At 46.0% G+C, this 14,950-nt stretch overlaps 2 long non-coding RNA genes across 3 annotated transcripts in view; one reads left to right on the top strand and one right to left on the bottom strand.

The window, feature by feature from the left end:
- Positions 1-420: 420 nt before the first annotated feature.
- On the bottom strand, positions 421-14,500 carry LOC118145755 (uncharacterized). 2 transcript variants are annotated; one of them, XR_013523158.1, is made up of 2 exons: positions 14,001-14,500; positions 421-13,350 (listed from the first exon to the last, which is right to left on the bottom strand). It is a non-coding gene; the product is annotated as an uncharacterized LOC118145755 (long non-coding RNA). The 2 variants fall into 2 exon arrangements; XR_004731156.3 differs by lacking the exon at positions 14,001-14,500 and adding an exon at positions 13,678-13,916.
- Positions 14,041-14,950, top strand: part of LOC144578074 (uncharacterized) — a 44,036-nt gene continuing 43,126 nt past the window's right edge. The window contains exon 1 of the long non-coding RNA XR_013523159.1: positions 14,041-14,559. This is a non-coding gene — a long non-coding RNA (uncharacterized LOC144578074). The remainder of the gene's footprint in view (positions 14,560-14,950) is intronic.

The following is a 14,950-nucleotide window of genomic DNA, read 5'->3' as shown; positions in this document are numbered from 1 at the left end:
AATCCTGATTGCACGTTAGAATCGCCAGCGAGGTTTTATTGATTTTTTAAATTAATGTTAGGATCCCATCCCTAATGGTTTTAATATAAGCCTTAACAAAGAAGACATACAAATAGCAAAAAGCATATGGAAAGATGCTCAACCTTATTAGTCATTACAGAAATGCAATTTAAAATCACAATGAGATCAACTATACTCACTGTATAGTATAAAGTAGATCCAGGCAAAAATGGTGAGGATATGCAGCAACCAGAGCTCTCATTTAATGGTGGTGGAAATGTAAAGTGGCACAACCACTTTGGAAAGCTGTTTGCTTCTTAAAATGATAAACCTATGCCCACCATATGATTCAGGCTTTCCACTCCTAGGTATCGATCCAAGAGGAAAGGGAACATAGATCCATACAAAGACTTGCACATGTATGTTCGGAGCAACTTTATTTGTAACCATCCACAACCAGAAAAAAAAATGTCCAGCAACAGTGGAGTAGATGAACTATGGTATCACCATACAATGAATGCTGTTTATCAATGAAAAGGAACTGACATATATAGCCACATGGATAAATCTCAAAAAAATTCTACCGAGTGAAAGAAGCCAGACAAAAGAAAGACAACATATGATATGATTTCATTTATATAAAATTCTAGAAATGTGAATTAATCTATTGTGACAAAAACCAGATCAATGTTTTCTTGGTGATGGGATGGGGAAGTAGAGAAGATTACAAAGAGCACGAGGAAACTTTACAAGATATTGTATATGTTCATTACCGTGAACGTAGAGAAGAGTCAGGATGTGTATCTGCCACTGTGCATCAAACTGATTGTTAAGTATGTAGGTTATTGTATATCAATTATACTTCAATATGACTGTAAACAACAATACTGATGCTTGGATCTCAGTCACAAAAATTCTGATTTAATTGGTTTGGGTGGGATTTGGCATCTGTAAGTATTAAAAACATCACCTATGATTCTATTGTACAGACAGGGTTGGTTCTGTGATTTTAGATCCTTGCAACTTCCCTGGGCCAGGTAATTTGGGAGAAACTTCCGCTGCGTTTTAACTAAAGCAATAGGGGATCCTCCACAAGAGCTGCTGTTCATGCATGCAAAGTGCTCCAATCAATCACCTCGGTGCTCAAGGCTCAGGCCTGGCCTCTAGAAGATGGAGCTTCTTGACCTCTCACAGAGTAAAAGCTCCCTCCATCCCTGCCATATATCTGTCTATTCCAGCTGGCCTGATGCCCTCTTGAGATTTCATTTTCCCTTCAAAGCTGCCTCTGATGAGCATGTCAATGATATGTAAACTATGTAAAGATGTCAGTTTGTATGTGTGGAAATAGAGTGACTTGCTCCAGCCAGACGCCTCCTCGTAACACCTGTCAGTACAAGCTCGGGCAGGATAAGAGGCTGACATCAGCTACTTACAAGGCAGCAAACTGCATATCCAGGATCCTGAAAAGTGGAGGAGAAATGCTCGCCACTCTGATGGTCCCAGTGATGGCAGCAAAACTTAACCAATGGCATTGACCAGGGATCATGGCAACTGGGAACTCCAGCTAGGGGGCTGCCGCTTTTGGCCAATGCTCTACTCCACCCAGAGACACAGGGAGAAAAATCTTGTTTCAAATTTGAAAACTTCTTAGCAATTAAGCCAATCACTTAAACTCTTTTTGCCTTTATTTCCTCACTTCTAAAATGGAGATAACATGATCTTCCTTGTTTACCATAACAAGGTTATTGTGGGGATCAAATAAAAAAATGGATGTGATCATGCCATATAAACACAAAGGCATTATTATGCACCATGGTTATCCTAGTGTTTTATAGAAGGGAGCAGTAAAGGCATAGACTCACTTGTAGGAAACTGGATGAGGCTCCCAGAGTCTGAGTGGGTGTGAGGAATGACATCATTGCAATTTCCAGAAACTGGATTTGCTGTTTCCATTACTTGAGTAAAACCATACTCATAATGATAAGGATAAGAATATCTACAATGAATTGTATACTTAGGTCTAGACACTGTACTAAATTGTACATCTATTTTATTCTAAGCTTACTGAGGAGGGCACTGAGGCTTAGAGAGGTTAACTACCTTGTCACACAGCCAGTAACTGGACTTGGGTCTTGACATACCAAAGTCATGCTTCAGAGCCCACAGCTGTAACAAGATGAGCCTTCTCCTACAAGGGAATGACTCTCAGCTCAGTATTTTAATAAATGAGTTAGGTGCTTTCTGCAGGTATTTGCTCTCAATCTCAAAGCAGACAAAGCTCTGCTAGGAGACAGGTGCTTTGTTCTAGAATTTTCTGTGCTATCTATGACAGAAGGTGTTTATGATTTAGTTTTCAATGTAAGTATTTTTCCTTAGCTTCTAAAAACAAACCCAGTAAAATAAGTGTAGGGTTATCAGCTAGGTTGCAGAACCTAGGGTGATCTACCTTGCAGAGTTTATCGTTAATATTCATTTGTTGAAACTTCATGCCCACCAGCCTGTATATTAGACACAAAGGGCAGAACAAAAACATAGTCATGTACCTGCTAGTACAGTGCTTGTACCAAATGCTTACATACTGTGGCTGGGGAGGTCAGAAGAAGACTAAGATAAGCAAATAATATGACAGACAAAGAGCTAATGTCCTTAGTATATACACAGCTCACAAAAATGCCTAAGAAGAATACTGTCACCATTGTGTTGTTGTTATATAAAGTCATAGTTTATGTTTTTGAAGAGAATGAGTTTATAGAAGGCAGATTAGGAATGTAATCTTTCCCATATGACATATTTTCTTTGTGTGTATTTTTTTTTTTTTTTTTTGAGACGGAGTTTCACTCTTGTTACCCAGGCTGGAGTGCAATGGCGCGATCTCGGCTCACCGCAACCTCCGCCTCCTGGGTTCAGGCAATTCTCCTGCCTCAGCCTCCTGAGTGGCTGGGATTACAGGCACGCGCCACCGTGCCCAGCTAATTTTTTGTATTTTTAATAGAGACGGAGTTTCACCATGTTGACCAGGATGGTCTCGATCTCTTGACCTCGTGATCCACCCGCCTCAGCCTCCCAAAGTGCTAGGATTACAGGCGTGAGCCACCGTGCCTGGCCTGTGTGTATTTTTATTGTTGAAAAATAATTTCATGGGCAAAGGATTTCAGAATATGAGTTCTCATTTTGAGAAGGGAAAATGTGAAGTTGTTACAAAAAACTTATCTTTAAGAAAGAATTCAGATTGACAAATGCATTCAGCTAGTCTGACTAGAGGTGAGGTTACAGAATGGGGTGTCTTTCTTTTTCACTCCCTGGCCTGAAATACCATTATTGCAGACAGGTGCTCAACTCCTGGCTTCCCTGAGTAATTCCAGCCCCCATTTCAGGGGTTTGATTTCAAAGGAGTGTGGAGAGTCACTTTCAGGAAAATGAAGCTCAAGCAATGCTGATCACAAGCTGCTGGAGCTGGATTCCCTCTAAGGGGCATGCCCAGAGAGTCTCAGCCCTGCCAGTGTGCCAGCAAAATGGTACAGATGGGAAAACTGCACTCTCACTCAGGCTGATCCTGGTTAATGCCCACTGTTCCTTTGAGAAGGATCAAGGTTTCCGGCTGGACCGGCAGCCTGAACTGCCTCTGCAGCTCCCCTTCCCCCCATTATTCTCAAAGTTATTTAACCAACTTTCCAGAAACCATCCATTGATCTGCCAGTACGTTGGTCAGCGGAGATGAGATGGAGTCAGGTGAGGAACCCATCCTTGAGGAACTCATGATAAAGCTGTCCCTCTGTTTGATCAGTTTATCAAGTGTCCTTGCCTCCTAGCTTGTTTACTTCTACATTCCCACAACAATGTGGACCTGGAGAATGATTCATTTAGTGCCAGCTGCATTGTGTGGCGAGAAGGGAGAGGCTATGGGAAAAGTGCTTTTGTAATAGCTGCTGCGATGCCAGTGGTGGTGTTGGCAGTCATCACCCTCCTTTCTAACTCTGCCGGCAGGCTGTGATGCAGGGTGTGATGGCCAGCTGCAGATTTCTGATACTGTCGTGAGTGCTCACATGCCACAGCCCCTTGAGATTATAATAATGATAAGGATAAGAATATCTACAATGAATTGTAGATATGTGCAACGCCATGATTCCCTGGAGAAGAGTTTCACACTGCTCCACTCAGAGCTCCAACTCCAAGCTATGGGTTGGACAAAGAAGACAGGGAAGGTGATCTAATCACCAACATACATCTCTCTTCAGTACATTTCTGGAAGGATGGACTCTCAAAATTACTCACTTTGAGAAACTGGATGCTGTGTAGATGTTGTCTCCAAATGCTAACATTATGTAAGGACATGCCATTGCCTTCTTCACAAGGAAGAGGAAAAGCGTTTTTCCTTGTTTGGCTTAGGTTGATGATGTGAAAAGAGCACAGAAGAAATCAACTACTGAATAGTGGGAAACTATGTCCACTGAGGGATATGGTGTTTTGAATATAATGAAAATGTAACTGATCAGTGAAGAAGCTCTCGGGCTCTGTCTAGATTTTGTTTTAGCAGGCCTTACCCCTGAAAACTGTTTTATCTTTAACCTGCATCATACAAATACCCTTTCCCTTGAGTGAGGAGCATAATTAACCATGTGGACATTTCCCCAGATCTAGTCAGGCTTAGCTGGATGGGCATAAACACTGTGGACATGACTAAGCTTAATTCCATTACATGAATTGCTTGCAAAACATAGCAGAATCCCCTTAGGACCTGAATAAGGAGTTTCCCAAAGTTCTGAGGCCCCAAGTGCACCTCTCCCTGCCACCTTTCCCTCAGAGCACTGACCTGGGACCTGAGAGACAGGGTGCACCTGTGGATATGGCTTCTCCTCCCTGCCCACTAAGTCGCAGACTCTAACATGCTGTTGCTTCGGTGGGTACTCTACCACTCTCAGTCATCACACATCTGACATGTCACTTGTCACTGGTGCTGATGAGCACTTCAGATTCAGTAGCAAGCATGGCAGGGCTAGCGGCAGCAGGAGGATGGAGGTTGTGAACTGTCCTTTGCGTGGACCATGGTATGATCTATCTTCACCACTAAACTGGAAAATGAGGTTGAAGATGGAAATTTGCCTGTGGATATGAGATGGGTGGGGACACAGATGGATCCCTTTTGGACCAAGGACATGGAAGCAAGAATGAAGGCTTGTCCTTCCACAGGCATTCTTGCCATGACTCCATGGGTTCATCTCTCTCCAGGAATGCTGTCATGATTTCCAAGATCCTTCTCATCCTATGAATGATCAGAAAAACTCCTCAGACCCCTCTGCCCTGAAGAGGGTCCATCATAAACCTCCAGACACATCAAGCTAGGAGGGCCATTGACTCCTCAGAAGCAGTGCAAAGTAGGAGAGCAGCACATCAGCACTCCCCAGGTGCATCTCTTGCTGGAGAGAATCATGAATTCCCAGATCTATTACTCCCCTCCCTCCCTCAAGAAAACCTATCTTAACTCTCCAGCGGACACATCTCCATCCAGCAGGACCTTCCATGATTTTCCAGGTTGGCTTCCAATATCTATCACTTTCTACCCAGAACCAAAACAAGTGAGATATGAAGATGAGCCTCTAGCAAGTCTTTTCCACATTGGAAGAGCCCAGGAACCTCTCATTTACTCCCAAAAGCAGCAGGTAGAAATACAATTCAGACTTCTCTCCACCATGAAAAAAAAAAAAAAGCAAACAAAATCTCATTCTGAAAGGAAGAAGTACCATGCCTTTAAAGGCTCTTTCCCAGCCATAGCGAACTTCAGATAAGCTCTTTGCTTAGAAGTCACACTCTGGACTCTTCTCCCACCAGAGTGGGCACAGGAAGTCCTCTGACTCAGATCCATCTTTGTGGAATAGACCTTGGCCCTGGAGCTGATTCTGGAAACAGAGGAGCAACTCTTCTGATTCCAACCTACCCCCGGCTCCACATGGGTCAAGTTCCTGGAAATAAGGCTGAGAACTTGCTTTCTTGCAGCCCAAACTGACAGGCAGTGAAAACCTTAGGAGCTTAGGTGAGCCAAAGAAACCATGGAGTTTGAAGTTGAATCCCAAATGACAAAGCCATATTTTAGTGACTTTAAACCAGATTATTTAGACCAAAGGAGAAATGAAGAGAAGATGAGGAGTCCTCCCAGTGGGGAAAGGGGCTGGTCCAGAGCCAGCCAGAACAATAGAATGTAGAGATGCAGAAGCCCCTGGACTGCTATATGAATGAACACTTGGACTGATTGCTCAGAGGACAGGAGAGAGGAATCCCATGGCCAAATTGACTGAGAAAATAAGCCTAAGGAGATCAGAGACAAGAAAGTGAGGCCTCACTGCAGTGGTCTGGCACCTCCTTCCAACGAATTCAATATCTGGCTTGGACACCACAAGGATGGAGGGAACAGATCCAGTGTGTTTGATCCATGGCAATTTGCAGGTGTGCAAGCAAGAAGAGTATGAGCATGGGGGATGGAACTTCAGCTGCTACATCCACCTTGGCTAACAATCGGGGCTTACCAGATAGGCAGCAACTTTTTGGGCATCAACTTTAGTCCTAGGAGAATTTGGGGCTTGAAATTCTAATTAGGGGCACCCTGAACTTCTCAGCTATTCCAATATACAGGAAACACTGATTTTTCAGTACCCTTTAGAACATTTAGAGTTTATTCTACTTAGAGTTTTTCTCTAGTTTATTTTTCTTTCTGTAGCTGAACATACCCATATTTATTAGAAAAAGTAGAAAGCCCCCCAGTGTGTACTTCTAGCATTAATAAGGCAGTAGAGCCAAGACAAGAACCAGGGAGTGTTCTCTTCCTTAGAAAGCCATCAGCAGCACAGAGAGTATCTCTGGCAGTGGGCTGTAAAGACCGCTGATATCAACAAGATCCCACATTTTATGAGCAGTAACTTGGGTTCAAACAAATGCAAGTTTGTAACAAGAAGGTGAGTTTTCTAACACATACTCAAGGAAAAAAGCAAACAAAATTGGTCAAGATAAGCCAAAGAGAAAACATTCCAGCCGATGCCAGACAAGATGGAGATGAAAAAGAATCTCTTAAGGCTATAAAATGACTAAGCAGAGAAATTTGCAGGAGAATGGCAAAGCCTCCTCTTCCAGATTGACTGTTTAGAGATTGACAGGGGTATCATGCCCTGTCATTGGTTCATTTCTGCTTAGGAACAGGATTAAAAGTTCCCGGACAGGTGCAAAAAGTACCACTGACCTGCAGTGAGTCTCACAAGACCATCGCCTTCAGGGTGTCGAGCAAAGAGGCTGGCCAGGCAAGTTTCAGACACACTGGCACAGATTCTCTCCTCTTCCACCTTAAGAGGGTGGCTCTACCACCGGACCTCCTGGTGTGAAGAGGCTCCACTCCTACTGAGAAATAGTTTTCCTCCTTGGCCTTCATGGCCCTCAACTTTTGCCGCCACCCTCGCATGTGATCCTACACCCTCAGAGCCTGTGCTACTCCTATTCCTACTCTGTTGCATCTGCAGCTCTCTGGTTCTAATCCTGGCATCAGGAATCCACCACCAACTTCCAGGATCTACCAGTTTGTAGTATTTACCCTTCATTGCTGACTTTCACACCCAGGCCTCGAAGTTCACCCACTAACCATTGCATTTTGTCTCCGTGTCACAGGGGTCTAACAGCTTCTGGGTTCACCCCTGCCTGTCAGGATGCGCCCACTGACCCAAGTATACACTGATTCTCAACTTCCCATTCCTCCCCTTTTTCCAAATGAAAAGCTCTACCCTTTTCCCTTCAAGCTTTCTTTTTTCTTCTAATTTCCCATCTTTTTCTCCATAGGGAAGTTCTGGTGATTTATATAGGGGACTGCACTGTCCCCAGAGTTGTAAATAGATTCTGCCCCCCACCCCATGATATGAATACACTGTCAAACTAAACTAAGCTGCTGAATGAAAGAGCCCTGTACTCTACTGGTTTGTATAAACTACAGTCCTGCAGAGAAACAATACAAACAAGTAATAAGTTTCAAATAAGAAAGAGGAAAATAGGCCGGGCGCAGTGGCTCACGCCTGTAATCCCAGCACTTTGGGAGGCTGAGGCGGGTAGATCATGAGGTCAAGAGATCGAGACCATCTTGGTCAACATGTTGAGACCCCGTCTCTACTAAAGATACAAAAAATTAGCTGGGCATGGTGGCGCGTGCCTGTAATCCCAGCTACTTGGGAGGCTGAGGCAGGAGAATTGCCTGAACCCAGGAGGCGGAGGTTGCGGTGAGCCGAGATTGCGCCATTGCACTCTAGCCTGGGTCACAAGAGCGAAACTCTGTCTCAAAAAAAAAAAAAAAAAAAAAGAAAGAAAGAAAGAAAAAGAAACAGGAAAATAAAGAGAAGTGATTAAAGGGAAACCGAACAGCGAAGCAAATTTTTGTCTAACCATGCGCATTCTCCCGCTCCCATACCTTGTGAGTGGTAGATGGAGCCTCTCAGCAGGTTTGGCTGAGAATAAAGGGCCTAATTCAGATGACTCTGCTCTGCTCTGGTGAGTTACCCCCTCTGTTTCTCAAAAGGAGAAATCTAGAGTTTCCTCTGATATGACACCAAACTTACGTTTATTATTTAAAATTTAAATTCTAACCCTTATAGTTGTGTGAAACTCATAGTTTGTGAAGCATTTTTAAAGATACTATTTAGAAGTCATAAAACATGGCTCTCCATAGGAAACTGATAGCTCATAACTGTAGCTGCTGCCAGCTACTTGGCTGTAGTGGACTCAAAGTGAACTCATCAGTGTTTTTTTTTAAACTGATTTTACCTGCCTATTAAACCCCCAGTCTATTAAAAACATAGTGCTACTCGTGAAACTTGAGAAAGCAGCTTACACTGCTAACTTGCCGTGATGTAGTTGTTTGAAATAAACTTGAATTAAAGGAATCTCTGGCATTTTTCTGAACCCACACAAAATGAGATGCATTTGTTTGGTGGCGTTTTCTTCTCTCTCTCTCTCTCTCTCTCTCTCTCTCTCTCTCTCTGTCTCTCTCTCTACCCCCCCCCATTTCATTTTATATTGGTGGCTCTAGAAGCTGAGGCCTCAATGATGAACAAGATCCAGCATTGCCCTTAAAGAGCCCACAGTCTGGTGTTAAAGAGCCAGGGAAACCCCTCCTCCCTTGACAAGGGTCAGCTTTAAGCAGAGATGGGTAAGTGGATGTGTCAACAGCCAACATCGGGATATGGAGCAAGAAGGCAAAGAGTCAGAGAACTGCCACTCAGAACACAAGCTGATGCACAGAAAATGTATCAGCAGGATCCAGAGCACCAGGAAGCTAAATCAGCAGAGCTGCCTGACAGTGAGATGACTCACCCCATTCCGTGTGGAGGAAATGCATCCCTCTTCTTTGTATCCTCTCTCCCTGCACATAGGACACTGGGCAGAAACTGTCCATGTGTCTGCCTCTGGCACTGGGCTGTGTTTTAGTTCTCCTTCTATGCCACTTCCTAACATTGCCATCTACCACACTTTCTGGTGCAGAGCAGGGCTTAATAAATAATAGTAGTATTAAATAAGCATTCAAGAAGAAATGTCCTCACTAAGTGGGAGGTTGAACTAGAATATTTCCCAAATTCTGCTCTACTTGGAGATTCTATGATTATATAGAGAGTCTGGCATGGGATAGGTGTCCACTAAATATTGATTCAGATGGTGTCTGCTTAGTATTATAGTTATTTGTGCCCATGTTTTATCTCCCCATATAATATAATAAAAAGAGCTTACTTTTCTCTGCAACTGCATTAATCATTTACTAAGCACTTTAGTAATCAGTTTGCATGCATTGTCTGCTTGATTTTCACATAACCTTAGGAGCTAGTTTTAGTTTTAGTTTCTATGGCTGCATGACAAACCACTCCATAACTTAATGGCTTAAAACAACCATTTATTATTATCTGTCTTGGTTTGTATGCTAACTGGGCTCAGTTTATTTCCATTCTTTTTGGGGTCCCAGATGTGGGCTTGTGCTGCAGTCATCAGAAGGCCCAAAGGTGCTGGATGTCGGGAGGGCTCAGTCGGCTGGCAGTTGATGCTTACTGTTGGCTGGGACTGTTAGCCAGAGCACCTACACATGGCTTTTCCAAGAGCTCAGGCTTCTCACAGCATGATGGCTGGGTTCCAAGAGGGAACATCCCCAGAGACCCACACGGAATGACTTAGCTTGTATGATCTAGCCTTGGAAATCTCAGACCATCACTTTTGCCACATTCCAATGCCCAGGTAAATACCTGAGGCCAGCTCAGATGCAAAGGAAGGGGAATTAGATTTCATCTACTGATGGAGGAATGGCAAGGTCATTTCTGAAGAGCAGCTGCGATGGAAAGTATTTTGTAGGCATTTATGGAAAACGCCATCTGCCACAAGTAGTTACTATTAATATCTCTTCCTACAGATGAGGAAATTTCACCATGACTTAGCTAAGTTACATGATTAACCTGCTTGTTCAAGGTCAACCAGATCCAGATGCTATCTAAGATGCTTTGATAGCCATTTGGTAACCATTATACTTCATTTAGGATAGTGTTCTAAAACTTTAGGAAGGAAGGAGTTGCCCCTTTCAAAAATGCAGTATTAGTTTCAAGAATATGAAAATACATAAATTCTGGTAAAATTTATGGAGTAGAAATATAAATTCTAGTAACACTTGGGATGCCATGTTCAATAAATATTACTGAAGGAGGAGCCAACATCTGTTGCCCTGCTTCAGTAGGCCAGGCACTCATACACTATATATAAACTCATTTAATCCTCACAGTTATCTTTTCCCCCCAGATGAAAGTGAACGTTAGAGGGATTAATGCCTTGCCCCAAACCGCATAACCACTAAGCGACAGAGCCAGGGTTTGAACACAGTCATGTCTCAGGCTGCATTCCATGTACTTTCCACTTAGCTCCATGTTGCAGGCTGGGCTCCCCAGGAATCAGTGTCTGGGATGAAAGTAGCATGCAGGAAATTAAAGGAAGAGTGCTCCGGGGGAACACATGTGGGGAAGGGGAAAACACAGGATTGGGCAAAGGAGACAGTGGGCTGTGAGGCAAACAGTAACTCAGCTGGTCCCCAAAGAGCTCTGAAGCTGGGGTAACCCTTCAGAGTTGTCTTACCAGGGACATGGAGTCTGCACCTTTATTTCCACCCCTTTCAACATGGAAAGTAACATAGTAAATGGTTGCTGAAGACTGAACTGTAAAGAGGCACCATCACAGAGGGGAGAAGGCATAGACATGTAAAGGACAGCTAGTCCAGGCTCTCGACAAGAAGAATCTTTCCTGCAAAGGACTAGGATATTCCGGGCCCTCACTACTATACAATCCTCAAAAGGTTACAGTATTGAATTTGTTTACTCTAGGATTCCAAATCGTGTGACCATACACCCAATGATGACTTCCAAACAGTAAGTAATTCAGGAGCTAGTCACTCTTAGAGGTCAGTGGTGGGAGACAGTTAGCTAACAAGACGTTAACAGCTATTCATGATGGCAGTAATCTTCAAAGGGTAGAGTCCAAAGTGAGTGGAATGCAAAAAAGGAACCATAGGTTCCCCAGATCCCATCCCTATGTCTCTGCCTGATGCAGCCTCATCTCCAATCTCTGTGGAGAACAGGCAGAAGCAAAAGAAGGGAGAATTCAAAGTCAATCGAGAAGAGGAAAAAAATGAGAAAACGTAAGGAAATGGGACTAATTTATTAAATACATGCTATGTCACCTACTTCTTATTACCACCCTATGAATTACTATAATCGCAAGCTTTTCAGAAGAGGAAACTGAGACGCCAAAGGACCAGTTGGAATCCCACGGATGTGGGAAAAAATAGGAGAGAGAAGAAAAACAATGAAGGGAGGAGGGAAGAAGGGAATTGGAATTGGGCACATTTATCAGGAAAGGGGGACAACAATTTTTAAAATGTTGCCAAAGTACCCTGCATGCTGCCAAAACACACATTCCCTTCATCGACACCCAAACTGAGAAACCAAGTCCCTGGACTATGGTCCCTTAGTGACCCCACAGCCACCGTCCACTGCCCTGAGCCTTTAATGATCACACTCAAACCAGGACCGGCTATAGCCTGTGTGGACATGTGTAGATGCTGCCGGTAGTTCAACAAGGAGAAATACCATTATTCATAGCACCCCTAAAGTTCTGCCCTTCTGCAGAAGACACGGGAGGGAACAGTCCTCCTGTCCTGGCAGTGGAACTGAGACTGGTGGGAGCACTGAGGGAGGATTGACAAGCCAGAGCCTAAAAGGAGAGGACCATCCTGGAGGCACACCCAAGTAGAAGGCACTGTCCTCTTGGAACTGAACGAGGAGGCAGAGGACATATGAGGCCGGGTCCCCCAAAACAGTCTCATTGTGACCCTTAGTGCTACCAAGCAACCAAGTAGGTGAGGCAGGTAAAGAGGGAGGAAGGTGGTGGATGGAGTGGGAAGATACTATTTACTGAGGCAGGTAGAACTGGAGTCAAGCCAATGCCAGCCAGCCTTTTGGAGGGTCTGGGTGGATAAGGGACAATGCCAAAGACAGCTTTAATTTTCAACCCCCCTCTGTAATTTACTGATTGTGGGAATTCACACGAGGCACAAAACCTAAGTGACCTGATAACCCCTCTTGACAGGGCTTCAGGGAGGAGCCAAGGCTGGCAAATAGTCATACTATTTGCAGGAAAAATCACACTCCCTCCTTGTGATTAGGAAGGCTGCTTTGTTTTCTTCCCAAGCAGAGACCTCAAAGAAGAGTGTGACTTGTGGCTATCTTTGGAATGCTCTAACGGGAGGGAGCCCTGAGCTAAGGGGTGGGGCAGATCAGCCCTGGGAAGGCGAGCGACAAAGGGGTATTGTTTTCCTAGAGGGCAGGCTGGGGCAAGGCTGACTCCACTGCTCGCCTGGGCGTGGGCAGGTTTGCTCCAGGGAGAAGGCTTCCATCCTGGGCCACAATAGCCAACCCAAAACAGTTTTGTCAAAATTAAAGAACGCAGGAAAATGTCAGCGCCCGTTTATTTCTCCTCGGGTAGGTGGGGGAGAAAGCAGCTCCTTTTTTCTGGGCTGGATGGAGTCTAAGGGAGGGTGCCAGGTGACAGCATTGCCCCTTCCTCTCCAGCTATTGCGCACCTTTTGGAGCCTCGCTCAGCTTGCTCCCCGCGGCGCAACACGCCAATGCTGCCACCCACAACGCACAGACCAGAAACCAGGATAGACGGAAGACTGGGAGGGCCTGGCACAGAGCAGGCCCAGCGCAAACGCAAGGTCTCTCCTCTCGGTGAACCCCACGCCCAGTCCCGGGAGAGGGAGCGGATGCTCATTTCCGGAAGCTGGCACGGGCAATCCTACAGTTGCAACTGGAAAAAAAAAAAAATATATATATATATATATATATATATATATATATATACACACACACACACACACACACACACACACGTGCGCGCGCAGAGTGCATACGGCGCCCATCTACAAGGAAAACTGGTGGCTCCTTTGACAAACAACTTTGAGTCCCGGGAGGGCGGAGGTGGAGAGAGATTCTCCGCTTGGATAAGCACTCTCTTTTGGGCTTGTTGGCAGTCTCTGGGATCCCGGAGGCGCCTTGGCGTCCTTCCCAGGGCTCGGACTCCTTTGAGAGAATCAAGAGGAAGGTGTTTTTCCCTAGGACTCGAGGCGGGCCCCACCTGCCTCCCGAGGCCAGCCGGGAGCTATTGCAGCAGGGTCTGCCCGTCCGACGAGGGCGGATCCAATCTGGGGTCCCGCCGGCGCCGACCCCCACCTCTCTCCCGACGCCCAATGGCCCCTCACATCTTTGGTGACTCTCGCCGCCACAAGGAGGGTGAGATCAAAGAGGTAGCGCTAGGCCAGGAGGGACAGCCAGGGCTCCTTCCGGCGGCCGGCCTCGCGTCCTGCCTCCCGGAGTGGGCTCTTTGGCCTTTGGGAGTCAGAGCGAAGCCTTAGACTCCTCCCAGCAAAATGCACCCTCATCTACCCAATTCTGCCCTACCCTCTGGAGCTCCCAGACGCGCTGACCACTTGGTGGTGCCAGAGTCCACCCATGGAAGGGCCGCTGGTGGGGGCCGGGTTCGCCCTCTCCTGGCCTTTACCGACCAGCGCTCGGGGGAGATCATGGCAACGCCCGGGGTCTGCAGACCTTAAGCGGCCTCACCCCGGTGACCTCCCCGGGAAAGGCTGGGCGGTGCTTCCACGCTGAGGACCACTTGTTAATTTGAACGAGAAGGTGCTGCCGAGGGTCCACACATGCGAATCGGCCTGTGGAATGCGCCTCCTCCCCAGAGGGCAAGGACTAGGGGAGGCCTGAGCGGAGAAGTTGCTGGAAGACCGCAAAGTAAGAGCAGGGGCGTCTGAGGAATCGAAGGTGCAGCGACATCAGGCTCCATTGGCCGGCGGACTCCTCTCAAGGTGACCAGATACTTCCGAGAGCCCCACAGCCCGTCCAGGCCTTTGTCCTCGCGTCTGGGATGCACTCCGGCGCCCTCCGTCTGCGACGCGTTGGTACCTCCAGTCTGGTGACGGTTGCGCGGGTCTGCTCTGCGAACTGTGAGGTGATTTCACCGTTTCACCCGCAGAGGGCAACCTTATTCCAAGTTCCTGAGCGCCCTAGGGCTCTCTCCCCTCCCTGCTTAACTGGTGTCTTCGGGTTTACAGTAGTTTCCTCCCGGTCTCAGGCACTAGCATTTCCAGTAGATCCTGCAAGTCTGGCTTTTCTCACATACGCAGTAAGGGTTAGGGGAGAAGGTCCCAGCACGTCTTGCGTCTAGCAGAGTGTGAACTGGCTCTGCTGAGGAGGTGGCTGTCCTTTTATCCCTTCTCATTTTTAAAAAAATGTATTTGGACTCTGGGGTACATGTGCACATCCTGTATCCTGCAGGATTGCTGCATAAGTACATACATGCCTCCCCCTCCTCCCCGCCCTCCCCCCACACCTAGCCCTGA

This window comes from Callithrix jacchus, chromosome 10, assembly GCF_049354715.1.
Source record: "Callithrix jacchus isolate 240 chromosome 10, calJac240_pri, whole genome shotgun sequence".
Classification (NCBI taxonomy): domain Eukaryota; kingdom Metazoa; phylum Chordata; class Mammalia; order Primates; family Cebidae; genus Callithrix; species Callithrix jacchus.
This window is presented reverse-complemented; position numbering and strand designations above follow the sequence as displayed.